The sequence below is a fragment of the Haliaeetus albicilla genome, chromosome 2, assembly GCF_947461875.1.
Source record: "Haliaeetus albicilla chromosome 2, bHalAlb1.1, whole genome shotgun sequence".
NCBI lineage: Eukaryota > Metazoa > Chordata > Aves > Accipitriformes > Accipitridae > Haliaeetus > Haliaeetus albicilla.
The window spans coordinates 3,525,651-3,553,526 of record NC_091484.1 but is presented as its reverse complement, the minus strand read 5'-3'; the positions used below and the strand labels follow the sequence as shown (position 1 = coordinate 3,553,526).

Genomic DNA, 27,876 nt, shown 5'->3' with positions numbered 1-27,876 from the left:
GATAAAAATGCAGTTGTTTCATTAGTTTGGACAGGGAAAGGAAAAGAATCAGAGAGCTACAGGGGAAGTCAGGTGGGAAGAACCTGATCTGAGGAGTTGCTCTAAGGAAAGATTTTTTTGTTGGAACACAAATGGCTTTTCAGCATGGATTTTTGGCATTGACCACATTTTTCTTGCTGAAACAATTGTGACACTTCCATTAAAACTTTTCATTTCAACTCCTGATTTGATTCAGTCCATGAAAAATCAGCAAACGTTCCAATATATCTCATAAAAGTCATGCACATCTTTGAAGAAATAACTGAAAAAGTATCTAAAACCAGTAAGAATTTTGGAAATTCTGGGTTCTCCCAGTAACTTCACCAGCTATATTAAGCAATAGGCCAATGGAAACGTCACAGTTATATCTCTAGGACCCACAAACAGGGAAGACGTTAGCTTTGAGGGGTTATGAAGGACTGTACGCCGCAGCACAGCTGAGCCAAGGCACGTAGGCTTGTCCAGTACTGGTTCAGAGGCCTTTTATAAACTGGTAAACTTTTTCACCACAGTTTCTACAAAATGGAGCAACAACAGTTGTGCCAAAGATGTGTATGGGTGTAAGTGGTGTTAGAAAACAGGGTTACCCAGTAAACAAATCTGTCTCCTCCAGTCTCAAGTTATCAAAGATATCTCATGACTAAATGCAGAAGAGGCAAATACTTTGTGTAGGTTATAAGCTTTGGGACTCTGAGGCATGGCTGACACTTAATCAGTGTTTCCTGCATCTCTTTTATCAGTGGTTACTGATAAAAACATATTTTCTAGGAATGCAATTGTTCAGCCCATAATGTATGAGGTGAGCAGGCAAGGGCAATGGTCCCAGAAGTATTTTTCTATACCTTGAATACCCATGACGATAAAAAGTGATGTACACAATTAAGTGCGCTGGTTAGCTATTAACTTTTTTTTTTTTTTTAATCAAACAACAAGTTAATGTTCTAACACATTAGAGGTATTGGAGATATGTATTTCTGGGAATTTTTTTTTTTTTTTTTTTAAATCATTGCCCTCGTCAAGTCTAAGGAACTTGGCTCTACTGACATCCAGAAAACAGAGATTCATGCTCAAGACTTGGGGCAAGATTTATCAAAGGCAAAATGAGTAGATTCTTTTGACATTTCTCCTTGGTGCACTGTATGATGACTTTCACCTCTTAATGAAGAATACTAATGGTCACTGCAAAGCGACTGCACTAGAACTGAAAAACACCTTCCCTGATTGCTCCAGTTAAGATGGTTCACAATGAGAGGCAATGCAGAAGCACACATTTGCTTACATATACTAGGTAAAAGACCAAGTACACAGCTAATGATTTTTTGTTTTAAATTAGTAACTTTCCATAAAGGTAGATACATATCTGAAATTTGTTGTTATATTTTGATATTTCTGTTTTAATGAAACTTATTTTCACAGGTAACTTTGCATGCAGATTGCAAGCGTGTCTTATCACACAGTCTGTGCTCATGAAATGGCCAGGACCGGGAGCCTTCAGGGGATGCACAACCACATGGGTTGATTGGTGCTTTTTTTTTATTCTCATGGGCAAAATTCTGCCAGTTGCAAACTTTCCATTTCAGTTATTTACATGCAGAAGCTAGTATATGATTTTGCAGATCTTTAGAAGAAAAAATAGCTGTTTTGTCTTGTTCCCTAATACTGAGATTTTTTTTTTTAAGTCCCTCAGATCTAGATGTAGTTTACACTAAAAACCAAAGCGAATTAAATACCTGATGTACTTAGGTAAGTTCAAGAAATCCTTATTACAATTTTAAAAGTTTTACTTGCAGCTGAAGTCCTTTCTTCTTCAACAGACAGGGACTAACTACATCTACACATTCAGAGTCGGAATTTTACTGCAATTTTAAAAATATCTGGGCACCTGAAGTTGCATATGGGCGTACTGTGATTTTTGAAAGCTCTTGATTGTTTTCTAACAGTAGCTAAATGCCACGAGTTTTGAATGTTGCACTAGACATCTATATGAATTTTCAGGCAGAGAAGAGTTTTTACAAACACGGGCTAATATTTGTAGGGATGAATATAGAAGAATGCAGACAAATACTCCTCTGAAGATGGTCACTTTTGAAAATATTATCTGGAATCCTCAATAATTTTAACATTTGGTTTGCTTTGGTCAAGTGTAAAAGACAAAATGGGGACCTGGACCTTACTCAGGCTTTCCTACCAAGTAGCTCCACCAAATTAGGAATTTAAACCAAGTCTGAAACAGCACTTTGTCTGCATTTACAGACGTATTGCCCCAGGATAAGAGATGTAATTCTCTGAAATGAAGAAAATTAAATCATTACCCTCTTCACCCAAGCCTTTTTGCTGTTGGAAAGTTTGTTTTGCATTTAATGAATATGGGCTCATGTCTTTCTAATGAGTATGAGATAGCTGATGTAATTGAAAACTTAAGCAGGGAAAAATCATTACAAGTTTTTTTTTAATTAATTTATTTTGTATATTTGTGTTATGAGTGATAGCTACCAGTAGAGTAATAGGGATGGAAAACCACAGTTTACTCAACAGGCAATTCAAAAACCTGTGTTGTAGTAGGAGATTCCCCATATTTTACCTGCCTGAAGGAAAGCAGCTGGAGGAGAGTTTTCTGCTGTACTTCCCTACGTCTCTGGGAGATCTTAGGCATTTCCTTATTCCTGCCTTCCTCCTACTTCTTACCATGATGAACTTGTTCTCATATTTTCTGTTCTCCCTTTTTCTGACAGGGAACACCTCCTCTGCCTCTTGTTCTTCACGACTGTCAACCACCCTGACATTTGGGAAAGGCATCCGCAAATGGAAGGATGGGCAGGCACATAAATGCCTGCTCTCCCACACTGGGCTGTATTTCAGGCTGGGTTTTTACCTTCCTTAAGGCCAGGAACTAAGGAAGAGCCTGAGGAAATCCAGGGGAGAGCTGCTGCTCAGGGACCACGTTTCTAGGATTGCAGTGACGGCTGTGATTTGGACAAAGGAAGGACTCGGGCATCCTCTGCTCATTGTTCAAACCTTCAGCCGATGTCTTTGGCGCTCCAAAGACTAATGGGACTGATTGTCACTGTGTTCCCATGTATGAAATTGAGGACAGAAACATGCATTTTTAATAATGAAAGGACATTGAGGGGAAGGGCAAAGGAGGTGCTGGGGAGAGAGAAAGGTGGTTCATAAGGTCAATGTGATTCATAACACATCCATAAATCTCTACCATTAACTGGCAATGCTTTTCTCCATCCTTTTTGATATCTTTCCCCAGGTTTTGATAATCCCCATCAGCCCCCTGCCTATTTACCTCTGGAGGCCAGCCTTCATCCACAGGCCCATCTATCGTTTCCAGACAAAGATTTTCCTCTCTAAGCTTTTTGTTTTCCTTTGATCTTTCACTAATAGTTAGATATTTTGTATGTCCTTGCTCTCCCATGAATAGCTTTTTGTGGCCGCCACTATCCACAGCAAAATACCTGTCATTAACCCCACTTTAAACCCCGATATCATTCTCCTGATAGTTCCTTCCATACTCCCCGTACAAAAATTTCCTCCTCGTTCTCATTTCAGAGACCATCCTTGAGATATCCTCTCTAATTTCGAGAACAAAATCAAAAGAGAGAGAAGGTAAAACGATTCTGAGAAGCGCTCACAGCAGGGAGTTTTCCTGGAAAGCCCCATTCACCTATTTACAGATGTTGGTTATCACAAGGCTGTGTTTGTGCAGTTAGCATCGGGCTCCACGCACCACCTCATCCTCACGGAAGAAGGTTTCCAAAGTAGCTGAGAGCACAAGTTAAGAGCATAAAAGAGATATTTCTTTGCAAACTGCAGAACTGATTGAAGCTGTTACCAGCCTCCAGCTTTTCTTTCCTTGCTGCCAACAGCCGGCAGCATGTGAGCGCTCCCTAATCAGTTCCACGCGGTCATCCATCTCCTATCTGCAGTCACTGGCACTTTAAACTAACCTGGCTGATTTTGCCCGAAGTGGATTAGGGAGTGCACATACCATCACTCCTACCTGCAGGGCTGGTAATAGACAGCTGGGGAAAGTTAATGTCTTCAAGTAGCATCACTTGATCTGGGAGAGGATAAATGTCTGAAACAGTAGCCAAGGGTTATGTCCTGATCCCGGTGCATAATTTATCCACAAACCGGCTTTCTGGAAAGAGGCAGGAGTACAAAACCACCACTGTTTCCAGGCAGATTGAGCTGAGATATTAGAAGGTTGCAACTCTACTCCGGAGCTAGATCTGGACAGAGCTTTCTGCTTTTCCTTTCCACAAACACCCAATTTCAAATCAAATATCAGTCCCTACTAGCTGTTTGGATTAGAACAGACGCATCTGGAAACCACGCGTTGCCCTGAAAGCCACCCAAACTGGCTCTGAAGTTGAAGACGAGGGTGGAATGTTCTTATCCCAGAGCCAAGGCTGTTGCCGCGCGAGCACAAAAGGCAGTTGGTAGGACATCAGCTTGTGGGAGTTTCCTTAGTTACCGTAAGGAAAAGTTAAATGTCACAGTCTCCACTGGATCAAATCTACAAGAACAGAGATGATTTGTTTGAGCTCGGATCTGGGTTTAGCCACTGATCTGAACGTGAGGCTGGAATATGGAGGGCACAAGAAAAGCCAGTTTGCAGTTTCTAAGGTAAAACTAGAGAAGTCAAGGCAGCAAGTTTTAAACGAGGTTGGGAGATCACGATCTCCCTGATCGATGATTTCAATTCTCTTCACCAATGTTTTAACATGTGTAGCTTGCTCGTATTAACTAAATTTAACTGAGAAACTGTATATCTGAGGAGAAAAGAGGCGCAAGATCTATGAAGCAGCAATTCTGGTCTCACCCTCATTTCAACTTGCTGGTGGCATCAGTGTGACCTGGGTAATATTTGATTACAGGGCTGCGAGGTGACAGCCAGCACTCGGACACCTCCACCGAGGTGGGATTTGCAGGTACACCGACCCACATCTCCCCACGCCTCCACCACCCAACAGGCAGCATCGCCGAAACCTTGCACCTCACGCTCATTTATCTGCTGACCAGAAGCGAATCAAAAGAAGAGCCTGCTTGAAACATTATTGGCAATTTAACAAGATGCTAATGCCACTGCCAGCACTGAGACCTTCAACAATATTTTTTCTCAGCCTAAAACCCACCCTTTGAAAAGTCAGCACCACTTTAAAGAGGCAGAGGGAAGAAAACGGTACTCATTAATCATTCTGCCACGACAACACTACAGGGTGATTTCTGCTCTACACCTTTTCTCACAATAGTATGCAATTTAATTGCTTTTAAAAAAGCTTTAATGATACAGACCAAAAGCTGATCTTGGCAACATCTTTTCTACTTCAGTGGAATTAAGGACACAGTTGGTAGTTGACAGAAATGAGCGACCGAACCACTTCAAAAAAGGCAAATATATCTCAAACCTCAGTCAGGCTAAATACGACACTTTCTGCAAAGGTCCAGTAAAACACCTTCTATCTATTCTGAATCCCAAATGCCTTTTAACTTTCTATCTGGCCAACGCATATCATTTCAGGGTGTTTTGACCCAGGACCTTCTTGTCCATAAGAACCTCTCTCTGAGGGGCAGGTTTTACAGATGGAAAGAGGATGGAGACACAGGTGCATGATTAGTAAACTGAAAAGACAAAACGGATGAGGACACTGATGGAAAGCCAGAGAGCCTTTATAAAAATTAAGAGTCGCAGACAGCCAGGTGTTCAAATAAATGTGGTGTGTATCAGCAGATCCAGCTTTTCAGCAGGCTGGGTGCTGGTTACACAGTGGGCACTTCACTAGGATTGTGTTAGATGCCAGGAAAAAATCATATTATTAAGAATGCATCGGATCTGGAGCTGGACTTTTCTGCAGGTCTGACCTAGATCACAAGTGCTTGAAACTGCAAACCTGTATGGATAGTGCAGAGAGTTAATAAGACAAGGCAGTGCTCAGACAGGGTATGCAGACTTCTTTGATGAGAAAACATGTCCAAAAGTCAATGAATGACTTTTGTATTTGTGCTGCCAACTATAAAGGACTTGTTTTAAGAGCGATTCGGGTCACTTCTGCTGTTACTACTTGCGATGTGTGTGCACGTACAAAGTAATGAGTGGGCTTTACCTGCTAAAGGGACAAGCCTGTGACGTGCGCTGCTGGAGATGTCTGATGCACACACCGCACACAGATTACTAAACGCGTGCATGCTTTTATATCACTGGACTTTGTGACCAAATTCTCCTAGCTCAGAATGTCTTTTTCTCCCTGTGTGGGATTTACCACTTATTTGACAACTTTCCAGCTTCTGAGACAGCAGAGCTGGACAGTCTTGCTTTAGCATGCCTTCTCAGGGAGAGCTCTACTAAAAAGTCACAAGGATTTCTGCCTTTTCTGGATTCAGAGGAATAGTGCCTTTCCCATATCATTACCAGGAGAAGTAGAAATTCTGAGCGCTGTGGTAGGAACCAGGCTGAAGCAATGGCATCACAGGAGCAAGAAGGCTGCCCAGTGCTGCAAGTGGAAGCCAATCCCTTGAGAAAAGTGTTCAGAATTCAGGCTGGAGGCACGAAGAGGATGAAAAATGTTGCCTGTCGGGGAGGAGGGGAGAGAGAGGAGGAATGCAATTTGTGAATAAAGAGAGAGGCCTCATTCTATGTAGCTTTGCCTCTGGAAAAGCATCTGTGACCATCTTCTCCCAGCCAGAAATGTGCACTGTGACTCTGTCCAACCCACACAACATGCTCCGAGTCATAAGGTTGCATCTGTTATCGTTCACGGTCTTAGCAGAGCTAAGGCCAATTTAGAAGAGATTACCTTTTTAAGATGAAAGACCTTGCTTTCTCTAAGAGCTATGCATGAAAACATTATTTGATACAGGAATGTACACGGCAAACTTACTGGAAAATATTTACCTCAATGGAAAATGTTACTCTGCTCACGTATCAGAGTGCTACATTACTTTAGATAGCACCTTAAAAATTCCTCTGGGATCCCTCTTCTGAAAGGCATGAGTTTCAGCGTTGATGGGGCTGTCTAGAAGGATGTTTTCAATGCAATCTATGGACATGAGTGATTCACTGGATTTAAAACAAACAAAAATAATGCTTTGGGAGTTGCAGGTCATGGACAGGTTTCCCTTTTGAACCAGGGCTGCCAGTGAGGGGGTTGACACCGCTCTGTGCTGCTGTTTTCCAACCCTTGCAGTCTACGACTGAGGAGAACACAAGCACTGTCTAGTTTGTCCCATGCAAAAGTCCCAGACTTGGTGAAACCAGGGAATTTCATTATTGCTCAGGGGTTTATATGGGAGTGGAGAGCTCTGAGGGCCAATGGCCCAGCCATGCTCCAAAAGAACAAGAAGCAAAAGCTGCTTCTTAGGTGAGCTGATATTTTTAGCTAGAGAGAGAAAACAAAGAAGCGAGGTAAGGTCATAGAGCAGGTCGATAGCAGGAACAGAAATAGAGAACAGATCTCTCTCCTTCCCAGCTGGTGCCCTACTCACAACAAGGTCTCTCCAGCTGGAGCAAAGCCTATCCTAGAAAATTTGGCTCCATACATGCAAACTTTCTTCCTATGGCTTTTATTTAATAAACGGGATTCAAGGCTCACTCTTGTGCCACAGTATTAGTGTAATGTACATTTATTTTGTATACATTATCTTTCAAGCACTTCAATATGTCTGAAAATCAGAGATTAAAAGGGATAACACATTAGACACAGTAACTCCCAGAGAGGCAGCCACGGTGTGAAGAACATTGAATTCCCATATGATATTATTATATTGCCTTCTTTGCTGCACAATGTTACAGTAAGTAAGGGGATTATCTGCTTGTCTCCCAATATACAGATGAGGAGCAGAAAAAAAAAAGAAAGAAAAAAAAAGAAAAAAAAATTGCTTTTGTTTCAGTAGTTCTAGTCTATTTGCCCACAGGAAGACAAAATCCTGCCTATTCAAAATACTCTCCTCCGGCAGCATCACCCTCTTTTCTCAAGAAATCATCTCTGTCTAATCAGAGGGAGAAAGGAGAATGTAGAGCAAGCTAGAAGGTGACCCAGACGCTCATCATCATAACTTACACATGTGCCTCCTTTGTAGGGTGATAAGCCTTTATGTGGACATTCCCTTTTGGAGCTGGTACGTCTTCCAGGGCTTGTTCCTACCCTGGGGGTTTGAGCCTTCCCTTATTGCTCCGAGGAAAGTCAAAGGGGAGAGCATCCCAGAAATCAGAGAGAAGGTTTAGGTCCTGTAGTAGGAATAAAGTTAGACTGTGATGAAGGTATGTGCCTGTGACCAGGAGAAAGGTACAGGCAAACTATTTCTGAGTTTTTCAGAGGTTCCCTTGGACACCGGCTATCGAGAGAAAAGCAAAGGGCAAGGTTGCGCCAGCCCTCTTTCTTCAGGAAAGGACTTGCGAAGTAACAAGAAGAGCTGCCACATTTCTGAAAGCCCAGTCACCCAGCTGCAGGGAGGTACAGCACAGCTGGAGAGGATGGGCCAGCACTGGAGCAGTTCAAGTGCTTCAGCATCTGGATAGCTGGGGCGGCATGAAATCTGTCTACAAAATGTCACCTTGTGCCGAAGGCAAACTGTAGCGGCTGGATACTGCAAGGTAAGGAGCAGAGATCATTTCCCCAAATGTGCCCAGCTCCTTCCAGGATCAGGCCCTCTCACCTGATGTGCCATTCAGCCTGGTGCCTGACCTAGTAATTAAGATGTCCTTCCTTGTCTATTAAGTGTGGAAACCCTCTCCCTCTTTACCCCAAACATTAATTTAGAAAGCAAAATGCCAGAGTGACTGCCTCTCTTGTGTAATTTTTCCCCCCTTCAGATTCCCTTGCTTCCTTTATTTAGTGCCAGCAGAAAACAATATGGTTTCTTTCATTGTCTTCTATTAAGACTTCCAAGCGAGGGGGGAGATTATTACTGTTCCAGCGTGTGACGACATAATAGGCTCCTGTCCCAGAAAACAAAAGTCTTTGCGAGACGATAAAGAGACAAGTCCTACTTATGATGTCACTGAAAAGACAGTAGTAGAAATAAAGAAAGGAGGGGGGGGGGAGATAAGAATAAACATCTGTATATTGGGAATAACAATAACATTTGTTCTGCCTTTTATTTCTGAAAGCTGCCTTAAATTGTGCCTTGTACAGAGCAGAAAAGACTTTTGTGTGTGTGTGTGTGTGTGCACAGATGGATTTATAATAATAAAAAAATCCATTGAAATGCAAAGTTTAGGATTTCCCCCCTCCCCCTCAAAAATAAAAAGATCAAATAATTCTTGACAAAGGAAACCGTTCTAGTTCTATTTTTTCCTGATCTTCTCAAGTTCTGACCCTTTTTTAACCGTGCAGAGCAAAATGTAGGATTTTTTCCCAAAAAGAAATGCGTGTATTTCTGGAAATATGCTTTAGGTAGTATAATTAATAAAGCATATGAACAGCAGGAATTAGACATATAGGAACCGATTTGTCTTCAGTGTGGATACAACTTGGATGGTGGGGGAGTCATTCCTCACTCACGGGCTTTTTCCCAGAGGACAAGGCAGGGAGGATGCTGGGTTTGGAGCAAGTCATGGACACGGTGCAGGGATCCCAGTCCTAGTGCCAAGTGGCTGCATTTGAACAGCAGAGAAATGCCGTGCAGAGGTGCGAGCCTGCGTCCCAGCAGCAGCACGGTTGTGTTCACACCGTGAGATGCTCGAGCTACGATGCTGCTTGGGCATGCCGGGAATGCTCCCGAATCCAGAGGTGGCTCCGACGCAGCCACACCAGGGGCTCCGCACCACGCTGTGCTTTATACTTGGTCATTGCAATGAATCACACTACCAGTGGCTTCCACAGGGACACTCTGGATTCATAGCAGTATATCTGTGAGCAGTGTTTGTCCCTCTGTTTAGAAAAGAAGGGGGAAAATATCCTGATACTTTCAACATTAGTTTGAGTTCTACATTAGTTAGCATAGGGCTTGTTGGCCACTGATCCGCAAGCTGAGATCACGAAGTGCTCTCTGTTGTGTAAAGAGGGAAACCAAAGCACTGCAAGTCTCTAGCGGTGCTGACAGAGTTTGCTCATCGGGTGTGTGGAGATGCTAAAGCAGTAGGATAGATCAGAGTACGACAAATCACAATCCCATGCAAGGAGCAACATCGCTTCCCAAAACCGCTGTTGGGGGGACTGCTAATAGTTGTTTCTCGCGGATTGCCTAAAACCCCAACATAATCAGCCTCGTTGCATCAACTGCTCTAAGGACTATTTCTTGCTCTTAAAGGCAGCATTATAAAAAAGGTGGGCATTGTTTGATAAATAGAACCAAACTATGCATTTACATCTGGTTTACCTTCTCATAGCACGGTTATTCCTAAGACTTGCGTAGTGTTATTAGATCTATATGCATGTGTATTAATAATAACAATTGTACTTGCAATTAATTTTAAAGCCCACCATCAATCTTTCTTAGAATTCAATCTGATGCACAGCCAGAGGGAAGGGACGTGTGCACTGAATTTATTTTAACCCCTTCCTTTTTTGTTTGCCAACATCGGATTTACGGTGAATAATAAACCACCGCGGCTATTGCATTTCCAGGCCAGACCTGAAGAGTTAAATTTGCCATTGCAGGGAGGTTGGACATCATCAAAACCTAAAATATCAATAAGTAAACAGAGGAGAACAATGCGCTCCTCCCTCACGTGACTGATGTTACTAGTGGAATTAGGAATTAACTACAAGATTAAAGCCACCATTTTAATTCATCAGACAAAGCTGGTTATCTGTACAGCCATCGTAAGCAGGTGGCCAGCTTGCTAGCTACCATGGACACAACGGCCAGTATAATGCAAAGTGGACCGGGAGGTAATAATTCAGCCGATAACCCCTGACACACTTATTCAGTTGCTAATTCGCTCTGCGTGCAGGAGCTGTAACCAGCGTTTAAAGATGTGCTATGATATTTAAAGCCTAATTTATTCTCTTTATTAAAAATGATATCAAACAATATTTCACTCTCCCTTTTGGTGAAGATTAACTGTTTATGATCCTTGTGTATTACGTGGGGCCATAACCATTATTCACGTCAACGGTTTGGCTGGGGCATCTGAGGCCCTTTAGATTAATCGTTTGGCAGTTATTTGTTAAAGTGGAAGAGGTATCATGGAAGGAAACAGCCTCAGTTCTGAATCAACTTTATGCCAAGTATTAAAAACATTTATTGGAACTTGATTATTTATAATGACCTTTATATTGTGATGCTTTTTATCACAGGTAGAGATATATTTTCAAATCTGAGTACAGAAGATTTATTCTTAGATTTATTTAACACCCACTTTTCCACAACTGGATTCTTTCTAAACCCATTTATTAGACCACTATCTAAGCAGCTACACTTCCCAGGTGTTCAAATGTTCAGCAACTTGTAAGATGTATCATTGGTGCAAGTAGGTTATGAATACTGTGGTCAAGCTGCACCGTCCGAACCACCCCCCCCCAAGACCTGGATGAGCCATTGGGCATCAGTGTTTCCAGTTTCCCTGGGGAAGGGATTTATTTTTTCTCCTCTGGACTGTCTGGCGTATTTCCTCATGCATCTTTTTCCTTGCACAGAAAGCAAACCTCACTGCTCATCTATTTTAGCCTACAAAGACCAGTGCTGATCCTCCAGGTACTGCACAGGTCCTCTGAACTAGCCCAGTCGAAAGGAATCATAAAAGTCGTATAAACATGTGTGGAGTACTATTGTAATGGCTAGGGAATTTCTAGGGAAATAAGGCTATTTCTTTTAGTTGCTAGTAGTTAATGAAATATCATTATTAAAGCAGGTCCCTCCTGTTAAGGAGGTGAAGTTTCAAATAACAAAATGGAATTAATGTAGATATAGTAATGAACTGCCCTTCTACAATGCAACGAAGGGAAAGGGAATGGAAGTTATAAAGCAAGGTACCACTACCTCCAAGGGTAAAACAGAACACAACCTCCCCCAAACTTTCTATGAAATGGAAATAGAGCATTAATGGAACAACACTGCAATGTGGAGTTGTGAATGGGAAGAGACATTCAGACTCCAATTTAGACACAATCATAGAAGCCGTAAGTGCCTGGGACTCTGTTTGGCTTGATGTTGGGCTACAGGATTTCAGAGATCACTTCTAGCCACATTTATGATTTGAGGGCACTACGACAGTTAAACTGCATTGCACATCCCATGCCTCCTTTTCATTCATTTGTATCTCTGGATTTTCTAAATTTTAACCCACAGAGAGAGCTTTGATTTTTTGTCTGCCATAAAAACCCACCGGCTCTGGAGGGATTCTGCTGGCTTGTCATAAAAGGCACAGATGTTAAGAGCTTCCAGTGAGTGGCAGAGCCAGCTCCACAGGAGCACACAGCTCCATCCCATGCTGCTGCAAATCTGGAACAACTCCGCTAACTTCAGAACACCACACCGATGCTGCAGGGAGAAGAGTTTGGGCCACTGACTGGAAACAGAAGGACAGTATGTGGTTTTTTGCTGTAAAGCTAAGCTGGAAGTGAATGGCTCTTACACCTCTGTACCTCCGTGGAGTTGCACAGATTTATAGCAGCTGAGTGGCTGCAGAGCAACTCTGGTTTCCCTTGGCCTAAAGGGGATCCTAATTCAGAGTTAGGGAAAGCAGGCGAGCAAACAAGCTAGCAAAGAAGAGCCCTCTCCATCCTTCATCACTCTCATCATGCCACAGAGCTTCATTTTCTTCTCAGCCAGAGAAATGCTAGTCAAAAATAGTTCAATAAAGAGCCCATAGCTACACAATACAAAACCTGTGTTAGTGATGGTAAATTTGGATATATAGTGTACCCATTCAGTCCTATCATGTAGGGCCCCTTTCTCATTTTGTCATCTCAGTTGTATGGATGTAGCTACCTGGACCCACAAAGTCACTCGCACACCCATTTTAGGTGCACCTTTGCACAGGCAAGGCACCCAGAAAACTACCCCCCTCGTTCCTAGTGCTGCAGAAGCAACTAAACAAAAGCGGTTGCTCATCTCATGCAAATAGAAATTTGATGCTGGGAACAGCAGGAGATTCGGTTTGAGATCAGGAGAATAAAATAGGTCCCTCCTGCTCTGCACCTCTAAAGAAGGGAGGGATCGAGCTGGAGCTCCTGGGACAAAGGGGCTGTGGTTAAAGCACTGGAGTTGGGGATTTGGTCCTAGGTCTTTCCTGGACTCTGTGCTTCCACTCCGCATCTGTGAAATGGGGACAACTGCACTTTCCTGAGAGTACGACAGCTTATCTTGGAAAGTGACTGAGATAAATAGATTAAAACTGTGCTGGTAGAGAGCCACAGAGAAGAGGGTCATGCGACAGCCTATTCAGACAGTTCCTATTATTAATATGTAAAGCTGTCATACTTCATAAGATCACATCCAATGTAATCAAGAGGATTTAGTTCACTAATATAGCAGCAGTCACACTAGATAAGATTGCTTATAGGGATAAGAGTGTACATTTGTCGCTCCATTTTAATTAAAAAAAACCTTAATAAAAGGTTGTAATGATAAACTGATAAGCAATTGCATTCTCCCCTTCTCCCAGTAGGTTACTACACAGAACTCATATTGCAATTAGAAATCTCCCATAAGACACCATAGGACATATATCAATGTTGGCTCAGCAGCAGAGAGTTACTGGTCACCCCACTTTGTATGTTCAATTGCTGCTAACTAGATTTTTTTTCCCCCCACCTTGATTCACAAATTGTTTTGCCAGACAGGGAACAACCCAGAGCGAATTTATTTAACACATCCTGGTGTTATGACTAAGCGGGAAGAAAATCCGCTCTCCGAAGAAAACTAATTGAAAATGTAAGTAATTCCAGCAAGACAGCCCTGCTGCATGCTCTCCCTCGAAAAGTAGAGGCTTGCTCAGTGGTAGCACTGCTAAACATTCCCCCCTGTTAGCTGAGGTGTTAAAGCGTATCTCTTCCCCTTTTCGGGAGATGAATTATAAAATGGTGTGATCCAGAGCTCCAGCCTGGTTGGATGAGAGGTGCATGTCGATTTATACAACTGAGCATATACGTTCCTGTAGCAGCATGAAGAGGCATGCTGCTATTGAAATTTCAGATCATTTTGCAGCTGCAAACTGTAATAGCAGTAATAATAAACCAGAAGCTGTGCTATCCATTAAAAAGAACCCCAGACACTCTAGCACGTTTGTTTTGCCTCTGATTTTAAACATTCAGCACCAGCTGAACTTCTTGTTCACGACTCATTAAAAATGTTCTGCATCTTTTCATACACACGGGCTACTGTGTGTACCCGGAGATAAGTGCACGAAATGGGAGGAGTGACAAAACCCAAGCTCTCCCCTCGGTTAGGTGACTGCCTTAGCGCAAGCTTAGGTGGTTCTCTCCACCTTGCAGAGCCTGAGCGGCTCAGAGGGCCATGAGGGAGTTGGCGGTGTAAGGCAGATGCTTTTGTCCTGATAAAAATCTGGAAACTTTAGAGATGAGTTGTCTTGGGTATAACCAGGCACAGAAGCTGGCTGATCGTGCGCACGTGTCCTGCTGAAACACAGCTGCGCATCGCTACTTGGATGCGGCGCCGGTCCGGGCTGCAGCACACGGACAGGCTCTGAGTCCAGTTGCGGGAGGCTCCGAGCTCCTGTACAGGCAGAGACGTCGACACTCAGAAGTCCTAAAACTCCATCTGCTGTCTCAGACACAGAAATTGGTTTCGGGTCACAAGCGCTGGCGTGTTAGATGCAAGCTGGAACTTTTGCCTAAAAGAGTTTCCCCGTGCCACGTGTGCTGTGGGTTAAGGCGTTGGGCGCAGAGCAAAGCCCAAGCAACCTCTGCTGCTGCTCCCCAGCAGAGACGGCAGCTCCTGCCCCTACCATGTCATGGCTCTGCAGCTTTAATGGAAGGATTTCTCTGCCTCCTGAGGTCTCACAAGTATTTCACTTCATTACTCAGATTGTGGAGGAAGAGCGAGATCTGCGCGATGGTTTGTGCAGTGAGTCTGCATGCTTTGTAAAGGACCACGGGAAAAGAAAGATTTTGCCCTAGGTTACTCAAGAAACCTTGCGCTAGAAGCAGGCGTTGGAAACCGTCTCCCCCAAGTCCCCGTTGAACGCCTAAACTCCATTAATAAGGACAGTAAGAGAGAGCCACGCTGCCACTATTGCAATTTAAAAATCCATTTGCACTTTTCTGCAGTGACAAACTGGGAAGCAGCCCGGGGCGAGCGGCAGCCAAATCCCCACCATGCCGCACCGCAACGGTCCAGCGCGTGGTTCCCGCACTCGCGCCGTTCTCGATGCTGTCTTCTGCAATGCTGGGCCATTAGCTGAGCATGGTCAACCAAAAAGCTACACTGGATTTGGTGAACCTGAGAAGAGCACTATCCCCTATAAGAGGATAGAAACATTTATTTATCAATAATATTTTCTTGCTTAGCTTTTTTTATTTTTTTTGAATTGTGCCAAATTAACACAATAATGGCAATGTTGATTTTTTTTATCTCTACTTTTCAGTGAATATGAATGCTCAACTCTGGCAGGGCTTAACTTTGTGTATGAAGAGGGAAAAAAAAATCCTGGTAAATATGTTGTTACTGATTTAAAAATCTATTTGTTCAGTAATTTCTGCTGGAGCCATCATTATCTTGCCAAAGCAGCTGTTGGAATATTAACTAGACACAGCAGTAACAAGTGGAATATAATTAGCACTCCTTGTTCCAGTGAATTTTCAGTTTTAACTAGGAACAATTTGCAATGAATCTCTGTGCTGTTGTAATTAACTTAACTAATGCACCACACATACCGACGACTATACTGAGTACTGTAGGAAATCACCAAGGGTGCTGCGGGTGGGGCAAAGCTATTGCCTAATTCTGGCCAGCAATTACATACCAAGGATATCCCTCCTTGCTTTGCAGTGCGTTGTCTGCAGTTAAAGACTGGCAGCATATAGTTATGAAACCATAAAAATGAAATTACAAGGGGATGCTAATGCCTCACGCTTGGTTTTTTGGGGTGTATTTTCACAGCGTGCGCTTTTAATATACAAATTGTTTCCCAAACATTGAGACTAAAATGGTTAGGGTTAGAAACACAGGCATAAAAGCGAGCTTTCCCAAGAAAAGCTGCTCCAAAAGCCCTATCCTGCACAGCCACGTGTACCATTAACTTTTACTGCCCCAAGTAGCTCTTTGCAGCCACTGGCATAAGCCAGAGCAGCCAGAGAGGCTGCTGTCAATTAAACAAATCGCTATCGCTTCTCTGGTATCCAATAACACGCCAGTCACAGCATGCTCTGGGGCTTACCTCCCGTCTTTACCAACACATTTCTTCCAGCCCCATCTCTCTCTCACTTGTTTTTACTCTGGAGATTGGCACGAAACCACGGTCCTACGGTATTTCCGTAATGGGTAAATTCTTCACGGGGCTTTGTCAGCCCCGGGGCCTCACTGGACCAAACCCTTGCCTACATCAGTTGGGGTTTAACCCCCATGCACTGCATCCAAGCACATTCTCCAGACCAGACAAGCCAGAGACTACGTCTGCATCATCTTCAAAATACCTGAGCTTGTCATGCCTTCCTTGCCAAAGCAAAACTCTCATGGAAATAGCAGCAAACACAGACAGAAGTTATTTCTGAGCTGTCCTTGTCTTTTTACCTTTGGAAGCTTCACGGTTGTTTAAGGTTGTCCCAGGTACTGAGATATTGTTAAATACTTGGGGGTCTTTGGGGAGAGAGAGAGAGCTGAAGTTTTGCTATTTCCTCTCTTACCCTCGTCTCCCAGAAAGTCCAATCTTGCTGGTGGGGAAAACCTGTCCCTCAATAACTTCATCCACGGTGGAGACTTCAGCACAAGGTGTCTCCACTGAGCGGACCTATGCTACGTACAAGAAGAAGAACAGAGCCAACATTAACTCCACCTGAAAACACTTTTAGTTGCCCTCTCCGTGGTCAAGTTTGCAATCAACTATAATATGATAGAGTCACCATCCTCCTGCACAGGTGTATATGCGACTCCAGAAGTACCGTTAGGGCCAATTCATTACTGAAGATGATCAAGATTTTCTTGCAAAATGTCATCACACAATACTCTTTAGACTTCAGCTCCTGGAAAGGTGCTATGGGAGAATCTCAGCTTTTCAGCTTTATTAAAAAAGGGTAAGTTGCTCCCTAGACTTTACAAACGATTCCAGAAACTACCCCTATGGCTCAAAGCAAAAAAGACACTCAAAACATCTGGAATTTTTTAGGTTGGAGTCTAAGACTAGTTTTTTGGAGCCAGTGGCATGAGTTGCAGCTTCACTCAAGATTTTGAATACAGGGTTGTAGGCAACGCTGCCGTCGTAAGTTCCAAGTGCAAACCTCAGGGAACGCGGGCTCTGCAGGCAAGCTCTTGTCTCCTGCCTGCAAAAGCATCTCCCTGAGGAAGGCAGAGCCACAGCTCCCCAGAAGCATGGGCTGGCCAAGGCTGTGGACACCTCACGTACACTGCGAGTGCATGAGGGCAGCCAAGATCATGAGACTGTAGGCACTGCTGGGGTTAGACCAACGCTATATAATCAACCAAAATAACCATCACCCCCTGTGCCTTACATCAGTTTTTCTCTCTTTGCCCCAAACTATGTGCTGTACAGGGCGCAAATGGCTGGGCATGGTGTGGTGGTGGGACTGAGTTTTCCTGCGCTGACGTCCATGAGATAGATAGAGCTCCATGTAAAATACCCATAAGGCTCACAGGTGGCTGTCTCTGCTTCCTCCTCCTTGTACTCAGTAAGAAATATTAAGAAGTTATATTTTGAACTGTTTTACAGAACAACCCCCTGAAAACTGCTGTTGTCCTCGACCGCATCACTGGGAGAATGAGCACTTCTATACTGTCAGCTCTGGCACTGCTGACCAGGGCTGAATCAGCCCCTCGTCCGCTTCCGTGGGAGATGGCACGTAAATTAAAGGTGTTAAAATGTCTCCCGTATGGCCTTTTCTAAAGGCAAGAGTCTTTTCCAAAAGTCAGTTTTGAATGAAAATTTTTCACAATATTTCAGTTGCTAAATTTTTCACCCCAATGTCTCATTTTCCTCTGAACTCCTTTTTGCTTGAAGAGCGAATGGGAGGGAAAAAGCAAAACTGAAATATTTTTTCATAAATTTTTGAAGCTTTTTTCCTAAAATTTAATGTACAAATAACTTATTTTCTGTTAATTCTAGCCCACATGTTTTTCCCTGGATAACTACTTCTTCTTCCTCTTCTTCTTATTATTATTTGAATGGCACATTTGTCCTACCTCTAAATGTGTTATCAGCGATCAGGACCTTCGCTACTTTTAGCCTCTATAACTGATCTCGTAACAAGTCTCCTGAAATAAGGACCAGTGTGTGTGTGTAGGACTTTTGAATCAGGACAACAAACGGATCCGATTTGAAGAGTCACATTGATCTAGCATTTTTTCTTTAAATACTTAGTGTGCTAGGAAGAGGAAATAAATTTTAAAATCTTGACAGCATAAAAATAAAACAGAAATAGAAAAATAAAAGAAATAAAATAGGAAGTCTGCTATTTTTAAAGGCAATCGGAGTGCTACAAATAGTAAGCCAAGCTGATACTTAGTCACCAATATGGAGAATAAAGATTAAAAAGAAGCGAGAAACGGGGTGGGGACTGTAAAGAGCTGCTTTCATTTCTATAAATACTCTCTCTTGCCTGTGTTTCTGCAACAGAAGGGGCTTGGGAGATGGTCCATCTTTTGGACACCTTCATTGCAGCCTTGCAGACAGGAAGGTATGTGCTGACATGCTCCATCAAAGCCTCCTGCATCGCATGAAAGAGGAGCCAGGGAAGCAGTAGCTCAATAGACGTCACAGCCTCTTAAAATCAGGTGTAAGCTTCCAAAACCCAAAGAAAAATCCCGCAACCTAAAACTACGCCGAGCGAAAAGCCCTTTGTCGGTGCAGGAGGCAACATCACAGAAGAAGGCAAAGGGAAAATTTATTAAGTCATGCTGCTGCAAAACGCAATTCTTGACATCTACCTCCTGAAACGCAAGTGAGGTGGGCTCCTCTCATGCTCTTTAAAAAGCATCACTTCATGCTTTCTTGTCTTTTTCCATTAAGATCCCACACGCGTGGCTATTCATCCCCTCAGCACACAGGAGCCAGATTGTTTGCTGAAGTGATAGATGAAAAATTCATTCTGTTTTGAGGATGTTTAAACATTCAAAGCAGGAGTGTAACTGGCTGCTGGGTAGCCAGCTTAGCAGTTGCTCTCCAGCTCAGAGTCTCTAAGGTTCAGGCTGCAAATTCCAAACTCTACTCGTGGTCAAACAAAATCATCAGAAATTTGACGCAGATTATTGTTTTTTTCTTGCTTTGTATTGAAGAAGGATTTTTTGGTTTATAGATCCATCCGCACTGTACCATTTTACAATTTGTTCTCCTGAACTTGACCAGGGCTGTTGTGCATAAAGTAATGAAAATCTTGGAGTCCAAAGGGAAACATCTCTCTGTGTTTGCGTGTGTGCGTACACATACGTATATTATTTTGAAAAATGAATTGACAGACACCCCTATGAGATCATGTTTGCAGGCTGAATTTCCTACCCTATTTTTTCTACAAGACTAAATCAAGACATTTATGCTACAGAGGCAAAAGATTTGAATATCTAACCCTTCCCCACCCAGTACGTGCTTGCACACACACAAAGCCAAGGCAGAAAATCACAGTGCTTTCTCAGCAGATACATATTCCACCCCTGCAAAAATGGTGTAATCTGTTTTCCCTGGAACTGGAATTCATGATGTCAGGGATGCTGATGGCAGTGTCAAGAAATCAGCTGAGCCTCTGATAATGGCATTTACACATTTGACTTTTTTATTCTTCCTGCTTTATGATTTAAAATCCACAGTTTAATCTGCACCCACCATCTCACATGCGGATTGTAAAACACCCACACATCCTGACACAGAAACAGCAAATGCTCTTCTCTATTGTCAGCCATTGCTGTCCGAGGCCAAAAGAAAGAGGTCACCCATAATAATAAGGTCAACCATCACCATGGTATCTGAGCACCATTTGATTTAAAGAATGCTCTAAGAGTCTATGGAAAATGTAGAGGCAGCAAAGGAAAAGCACTCAGAGTAACTTCAGAAATAATTGCAATGCAATTAAGACGTGCCACCAAAATGAATATTTCAGATCAGAGTTCATCTGCGGAGAGGTTGCTGGTATTATAAAAGTTAGAGACATTTAGGCTTGATGAGGCTCTCGCATGCAACTCAGCAGCCAAACGCACAAAAATCAATGGATTTGTATCAGTAAAAATCCTCTCTGACAGGAAAACCTGCTGAAAAGGACATAACCATAGCCATCAGCAGCTCTGAAGCCTCTGACACTAATGGGTGGCCAGCAGTGCTCAGGATCAAGCTCTGAAGCTGAAATATTGCTGGACCAAGGGAAGGGAAGCAGAAGAGGGAAGATGGAGCTGCTACGCTTTTGGAACGGGCTTTTCACAACTGTCTCCACATCTGCAACGGGCAACACCTCCAGCTTAGTTCCTTCAAGTTTCACCATTTAAATGCACGCGGGAAACGGCACCGAGAAAGGCCGGTGCGATTCCTTTTGTTACCGATGTCTCGTTTAAAAGGATCTTTGTCTTCACGCTAACAGAGCAAGCGCAGAAGGGCTGTGATCCCAGGGTGCACCCACCGCAGGGGCCCGTACCGGAGGAAAAGGCAAGGATCTTTCCAGCAGGCAATTCGCAGGTTAAGCTGCCTCACCCCATCGGGGAGCAGTTGGCATATGCCTTGAAAAATGATGGTATTTCTGCTAAAAAAGAAAGGAAAAGGGAAGGCCCTTGATCCATCCCCCTACGGCTGCTGCCTGTCTAAAGCCTGTTTCAAGCCCGAGCATCTTCTCCCCATCCAGCGCGGAGCAGGAATGGGCTCCGCTTTCAGCAAATGAGCAGCCCCAGTGAAACCAGCTGGGCTTAAGGACAGGTTTAAAATGAAAATTAAGCATGTTTTGCTTAAATGTTTAATGATTAAATGTTTGGGTGAAGGGGATCAATTCTGGCAGCGCCAGCAGCCCTGTGGGTCTGATCCCAAAAAGAACTGAAGGATTATGAGCGCAAGTTGAAAAAGCCAAAAATCTCTTTGGAGAAGCACAGGGGGAGCAGCTTTCGGAGGCTGCTTTTCCCAGAACCGCGCCGCAACTCTCAGCAGCAGGATTGTTGTGAGCAAAGACGTGGCTGTTTATCTACTAGAGGCAAGGATTTATTTTCCAGAGGGCAAGCGCACCTCTAGGGAAGACTATTTTGGTCATTAATGCAGGTTTAGCAGGCACCATTATATGTCGAGCTGTGCTGGTATGAAGCTGTAAATATGTTTAAAATTCTCGTGATTGAAAATCAGGGACGATGCTCCCCCAGCCAGGCAGTGGTCCAAGCTGAAGGCAAATATGAGCACGGGGCAGCTTTGTTGCCTTTTTATGATCCCCACCATACAGAAGCCTTTGATGTTTATTATGAAATATTATGATTTAAGTGACTACGGTAGTTCATGAAAAATGACCCCTGTAAATGCTGCCTGGGAAACTAGATTCAGTAAATTAGCACATTCCTTAACACAATCCTCCTAGCTGTATACTGTATGTTAACTTAAATGTGCCTAAATGGACAGTTCAGTAGCCTATACATAAAATCTTTAAATGATTATCGTATTAAGGACTATTACTGGAGTAGTTTAGTCTTGTGCTGTATCATTTATGCAAATGAGAGAAAAACTGAAGTTACTGTTACTTTTAGACAAAGTGCAAATAAGCTTTTCATTGCATATTAATGAATTGCTAATACCATGGCTCTTCTGCACCCATCTTTATGCAGATTATAGTAATGCTGTTTGCACAGTTGTATAATTTGAACTTTTTCATTTTGAAGCACCTAGACTAAGATTTAAAAACAAAACCAAACTCCATACCCTGCAATTTAAAGCAAACCAAACACTCTTCCTACAGCTACATAGAATTGAAGCTGCAGACTTGGTGAACGCGTTTGGCTGACTGTATTTTGTGCTAAATATATCAAAATAATTTTTATGGGTTCAGTGTAAAACTTAGCAGATCCAAATTGCAGTTCAAGAAAGCATTTAAGAACAGACTGAAACCCATCCATATTTGAGATGATTCTTAATTTTAAGCACGTTTAAATCCCACTGATTGCAGTGATATGCTGACATATGTTTCAGTGCCTCTCTGAAGGAAATATTTTCTTGATTCAGGACTTCAGAGAATACATCTCATGTTTGGACTCAGTCCTGCAACCCATTACTCTTAACTCATACAAGCAACCCCTGTGATATGAGACCCCTTACGTCTGTGCAAATTCCTCAGGTATCAGAGTCAAAACTGCAAACAAAAGTGTAAACACTCACAGGCTCTAATGGGCAGAATATCAGGTCCACAGGGAGAAATAGAGATGATAAACGTGATCAATAATGACTGTAACTTGTTAAGTTATAGCTTTATTGCAAACAAGGAACTGCTTCCAGCTGTAAGAAAGGTGGGAAAAATACATATACGCTATTCCACAGAAGTAATAACGCACTTTTATGTAGCTTCAGCAAATTTCATTCCAGAAGAGAATCAACGGAAGTGCTTGATGGATCTTAATTTTTTAGATTTGCTTGTTCTATTTTACTGCTACCTGATCTAATAGCTACATAGTCACTAATAAAAGTTATCCTCATAAACCCATCTAGTTCATATTTACAACACTGCATTTGAATAAATATTAGAAAAACAGAGTCATGCAGGAAGGAAGTATCTCTTTTGGAAACACCTTTTAGTGTAAAATGAAGGGAGGAAGGACTGGCCCCAAGCTACCTCCCTTCCCACCAGCTGGTCCCCCAAGAAAAAGGTGGATTTGCAGACGGATGGTTTCTCTGTAAGAGTCGCTGCTGAATCCAGATTTAGTGACAGCAGCAACACAGCCGACGGCACCGGGCAGGGGTTTTGGGCTTGGTTTCTGGCCCTGCCACCCACCTGACATGCAGGTTGGTGGCACGCTGGTTGCTTTTCCTTCCTCTGTTGAAGGAGACAGCAACATTTGATAGAAATCCTTTGTGAAATTTCGTTGTTTCTACAGAGGGGAAGCACTGCATTCAGACAGGAGTACTATATAAGTTTGAGGGTTTTTTTTAAAGGCAATTTACATTCGTGGTTACAAGGAAGAAAAAGTCTGAATTTTCAAGAGCTCCCATCTTCCAGGGGCTCACGCGGAAACAAGCATTCCTTTCCTTTGCAACCACCTAACTAAATACAGCTTATTGGGTTTGAAAGAGCAGATTCTGGCTACAAAACAATCTGAGGACCTTAACAGCAAAAGTACGTGGTTTTCTGTTACCACCATTCATGTTTACAACATCCTGAGGCTGACAAAATATCAAAAGTGAGCACAATTCAGCCAGGCGAGGGAGGTGAGATGCCTGGTGCTCCATCACCAGCTTCTGTGTCCGCCCGCTTCACCTCAAATCCTCAGACGTTTGTATTTACCCTAGATCATCACAACCGCTTCACAGCCATTACCAGCTATTCAGTAAATAATACGTATGCTGTCTAAATGCATAACATACAAATGCTCAAATACATAATTAATGCGGGTTTACCCTTGAGAGCTGTTGTTGGTCTCCTAGGTAAGTAATAGGTCTTTTATTGTTTAGACTTAAAGATCTCTTGAGCCTCTTTTAAGGACGTGCTTTGAGAAGCTAAGAGAAGAAAAAAAAACCCGTGCGCAAGAAATCTATAGGTGACTCCATTGCCAAGAAACCGAAACCACCATCCTGCTCTGCTTTACCCTGGCAGGTCTTCATAGAAGACGACTGCACAACAGAACTGTCTGCTTCTCCTCTTGCAGAAGACAAGAATTTGAGTGAAGGATGAAGGTGCAGGTCTGACCTCACCTTGAAGAAGACCCTGTCTGGCTTCTGCCCTCCCACGAGCTAGCTGGGAGGTTGCAGAAGGGCTTACAAACAGCCCTGCAAGCAGGGAGAGGACTCTTGGGGTCCAGACCGGTGAGCATGAAAGGAAGCTGAATTTGAACCAACAGCTTAAAGACAAAAGGGCATTTATATTTCTTTGCTAATTCTTAGGAGCATCCAAGACCCTCACCGTCCTGATTTGGAAGGATTACAGCATAAAATTCCTCTGTGGCATCTGAGCAAACCATTTCTAAGCAGCGTTGTGAAGCGGTGCTGACCTTCTCCAGACGGGCTGGGCAACCACGTTCAACAGAACACGAAGTGAATTCAAGCAATGGTACGCTCACTAAGGGTTCCTTCACACGATCCTAAAAGCTCCGCACAGGTGCTCCTGGTATTCCTAAAAACCATTACTGGCATCCTATTAGTCTTCACATGTTCAACATTTTCACTTCTTATATGTATAAGAAGTTAACATTCCTTATTTTTTGACAGCCCAAAAGGTGGGGCAGAGCCCGTGCTGGCGCAGAGGCAATATCCCACCACGGCTGTGGACATTTATGCTTCACGGCGCGGGCTGGTGAAATTCTCCTTCGCGTGGTGCTGCTATTTATCAATGCTAAAGCCACTTTAGGACGCTCTTTCAGCCCAAAGGAATAGATTATATCTAAGGCTGCCTCAACACACCTTAGGTAGATCCGTGCAGGCGCAAGTGTGTGTGCGCGTACACTGACTCTGGGCTTTCAGTGTGGCCCGGGGGATTTAGACACGCAACTCATATTCGTTTCAATCTCTGTTGAAGGCTGCGACCATAATTTGGGAACAGGGTTTGTAAACACGGGCATGCGGGGTAGATTCCAGGTCTCACCATAGGCTTGTGCAATAATTACCAGCGGTATTAATGAATTTATGAGAGAACATCAATGGAGAATATACCCCAATGTATCTAATTTAGGAATACAATAAGAACTGCAGTACTGCATACAAACACCTGACACAAATGGAATTCAGGCCTTTCCTGCACTGTAACAATTTTGAGGAGGTCAATAACTGTTTTCAGATACAGACAGCACTTGTTTTTGCGTTTCCTTTTATAAATGATCAAATTAAATCTGCACCGTTACTTCATTTGGGCTCCCCTCCTTTTATGTTTAAAACACAACATTATTATAGAGTTACTTTATGGGTAAAGTAACTAAGAACAATACAAGCATCATAATGAAGAAGATGTGCAGCATTTTACACTGCATAATAAATGTGTGTCCATATCAATGTAAAACATACAAATGGCAATAATTTAACACTGAATATTTTTCTGCCTTTAATTAAAATAAACTAATAAAGATTTCAGAGATGCATTTGCTTTAATAGAATGCAGAGTTATAATTGGTGACCTATTTTAAGCAATTTAATTTCCCATGACCTGTTTTCCAAATTAACATAGTAATAGAAGAATGTTTATTGTGTTTCAGAATATAAGTTTCTCCTTCAAAGATGTCATATGCCTTTGTGATTTGATTTAAAGGTGTGTTCTTTTATTAAAATGTTCATATAAAGAGCTTGTAAATTATGTAAATGTTTCTTTTTATGGCATTTAATGAGCCTAGAATTTTAAATCAAAGCACAATCAAAGAAAATAAACAAGGACATCTTGAAGATTCAGAAGATCACTTTAAAAAAAGCATATCAGCTAGGTGGTACTGAAATCATTTGAATCCCCCTTTTCTTAAAGCGTTCAAGAGAATACTTTCCCCAACTATTTTATTACATTCGTGTGTTTGTATATACACATAAACACACCCATACACAAAATTATGTATTTTGCACACACAAGCTCAATCTGCAGCTGTTTAGAGATGGCTCTTTTTGGAATCTCATTAAACTCTTGTGGCATTATGTGCCAAGGGCTGATTAGGTCTTATTTAAAAAAAAAAAAAAAAAAAAAAAAGAAGGAAAAAGATATTCCCTTGTGTGATTTTGAGGCACCTGAATTATTCACAAATTGCACAGGGGGCCCATTTCCCAGGCCTGCCGCTTCTGCACCGGCGCGCTGAATGCAGCTAAGAGCAAGTTCAATCCACTATTACGACAGAGCCCAAATCCAACAGTTGGGGCTGAGTTTTAAATATTAAATCCTCACCTTTAAAGAGTGATGCATGGATGACTTTTGAATGGTAGTCTCATGGATTTGGTGAAAAAAATACCATCAAATTCTTTTTTTTTTTTTTAATTGATTTTAGCGAGCTTTTTAATTTTCTCCTGATCCTTATTCGGTTTGAGGGCAAACTGCCTGATAAAATGGTAGACTGAAATCCTCCAGACTGCCACAGCAGAGGACAGGGGAGCTCACGTGGGGTGAAGGTGCTGCAGGGACCTGGGAAATCCTCTGTGTCCCTCCTGTGTCAGGCAGCTGAGAGCTCCATCCAGGTAAGGAGCCCAACGCGAGCATCATGCAAAGATGCGTCCCTGCACGTGTTACGCTGGAAGTAATCCTGCTTTTCATTATGGGATTATGGAGTAGTACTTTACAAGGCTTCAGAAGACCTCCAGTTTGGGGCAGGGCGGGGGATGACACAAGATTAAGGCCAAAGTATTTTATATAAACAGGAGAAAACTTTTATTGCCTTCTCAAATGCAACATAGGTGGGAGTGGATTCCTAAGTCGAAGGGAGCAGTGGAATTGTTTCAAGGGGTTACGTAAGGTTAATGAAATACATCACCTCTGTATAAAAAACAGTTCTAATGTTTGTTATTTTAATTATTTTATCACGTTGAAAAGTTGTAGACCAACCTCCTTTTCTGGGAAAATGAGCCACTCCCCATTTCTTCCTATAGTTCAATGGGCTTGCTCATTATAAACATATACGAAGGCATCTATATATGTTTGCGTACATTTTACTGCCTATATATATATATCCCCATAGCTGTGGACACACTACACCACAGGTCTGTATATGCATGCAAAATGTATGATAGCTCAGTCACAGTCACAGCTCGTATAAAGTCTCATTCACTCTCCACAGGACTCCATCACCTGAAAAGGTGGGAGAGAGGAAAAACCCCTCCACCGAGAAGATTCTTTAACATACCACAGACACACGTGGCCTGCCGAAAATCTCGCCCATGCTGCGCTCTCTTAGACCATCTCCAAATCACTTGTGAAACGTTCGGGACAGCAAAGGCGCGTGTTTAACAAGAGGAAACTCTCGTCATGGCGTTCGTGCCTCCGTAAATATGCAGAGGAGCTGAATGAGTTTAACAGGGGGTCAACTGCTTGACTAGATCTCTCGGTGATGAGCAGGACATCAACACCTAGACAGATGACAGCCTCCTCCTCCAGCTCGTCTCAGTTTCGTTAGGGCTCAGACAGCCGCGTGGCGTTATTTTAGCAGTGCATCCCCACAGCAGAGGAGATGCTCTCTAACAGCTTGTTATAGCCCCATCTGCTAAGAATTTACAGCTAATGTATCTTATAACATGGGGTTTTATAGGTAAGAAAGAAGCATTTGGCCTGGTTAGGAGATCTCTGCGTGGCTCTGTTCGTGATCTCGCTGCCTAACACGTTTGATTTAGTATTTTGGGGAACTGGTATTAAAAATATCAATGATTCATCTATCATTGATAAACACACTGAGATGTTCAATAAACACGCTTCAGCAGCAATAACTACATGTACGTATATATATAGGTAGATGAATATGTCTCCTACATGTGTTTCAAGCACGATTCCCCCAGAACAGTCCAAGCTGTAAGGTATTTTACGCTCAAACCCAAGTTTTATACTCTGACAATTTAAAACATGCAATCTACAAAAGTGCAGGGACTGAAGGTTGATGGAATTGGGGTGCCCAGCTGGACCCCTCGGCCAGCTGCCGCTGTGCCGG

At 42.8% G+C, this 27,876-nt stretch overlaps 1 protein-coding gene across 1 annotated transcript in view; it reads right to left on the bottom strand.

Annotated features, from left to right (window-relative positions):
• Positions 1-27,876, bottom strand: part of LOC138689248 (uncharacterized) — a 210,723-nt gene that overhangs the window by 114,430 nt on the left and 68,417 nt on the right. The window lies entirely within an intron of this gene.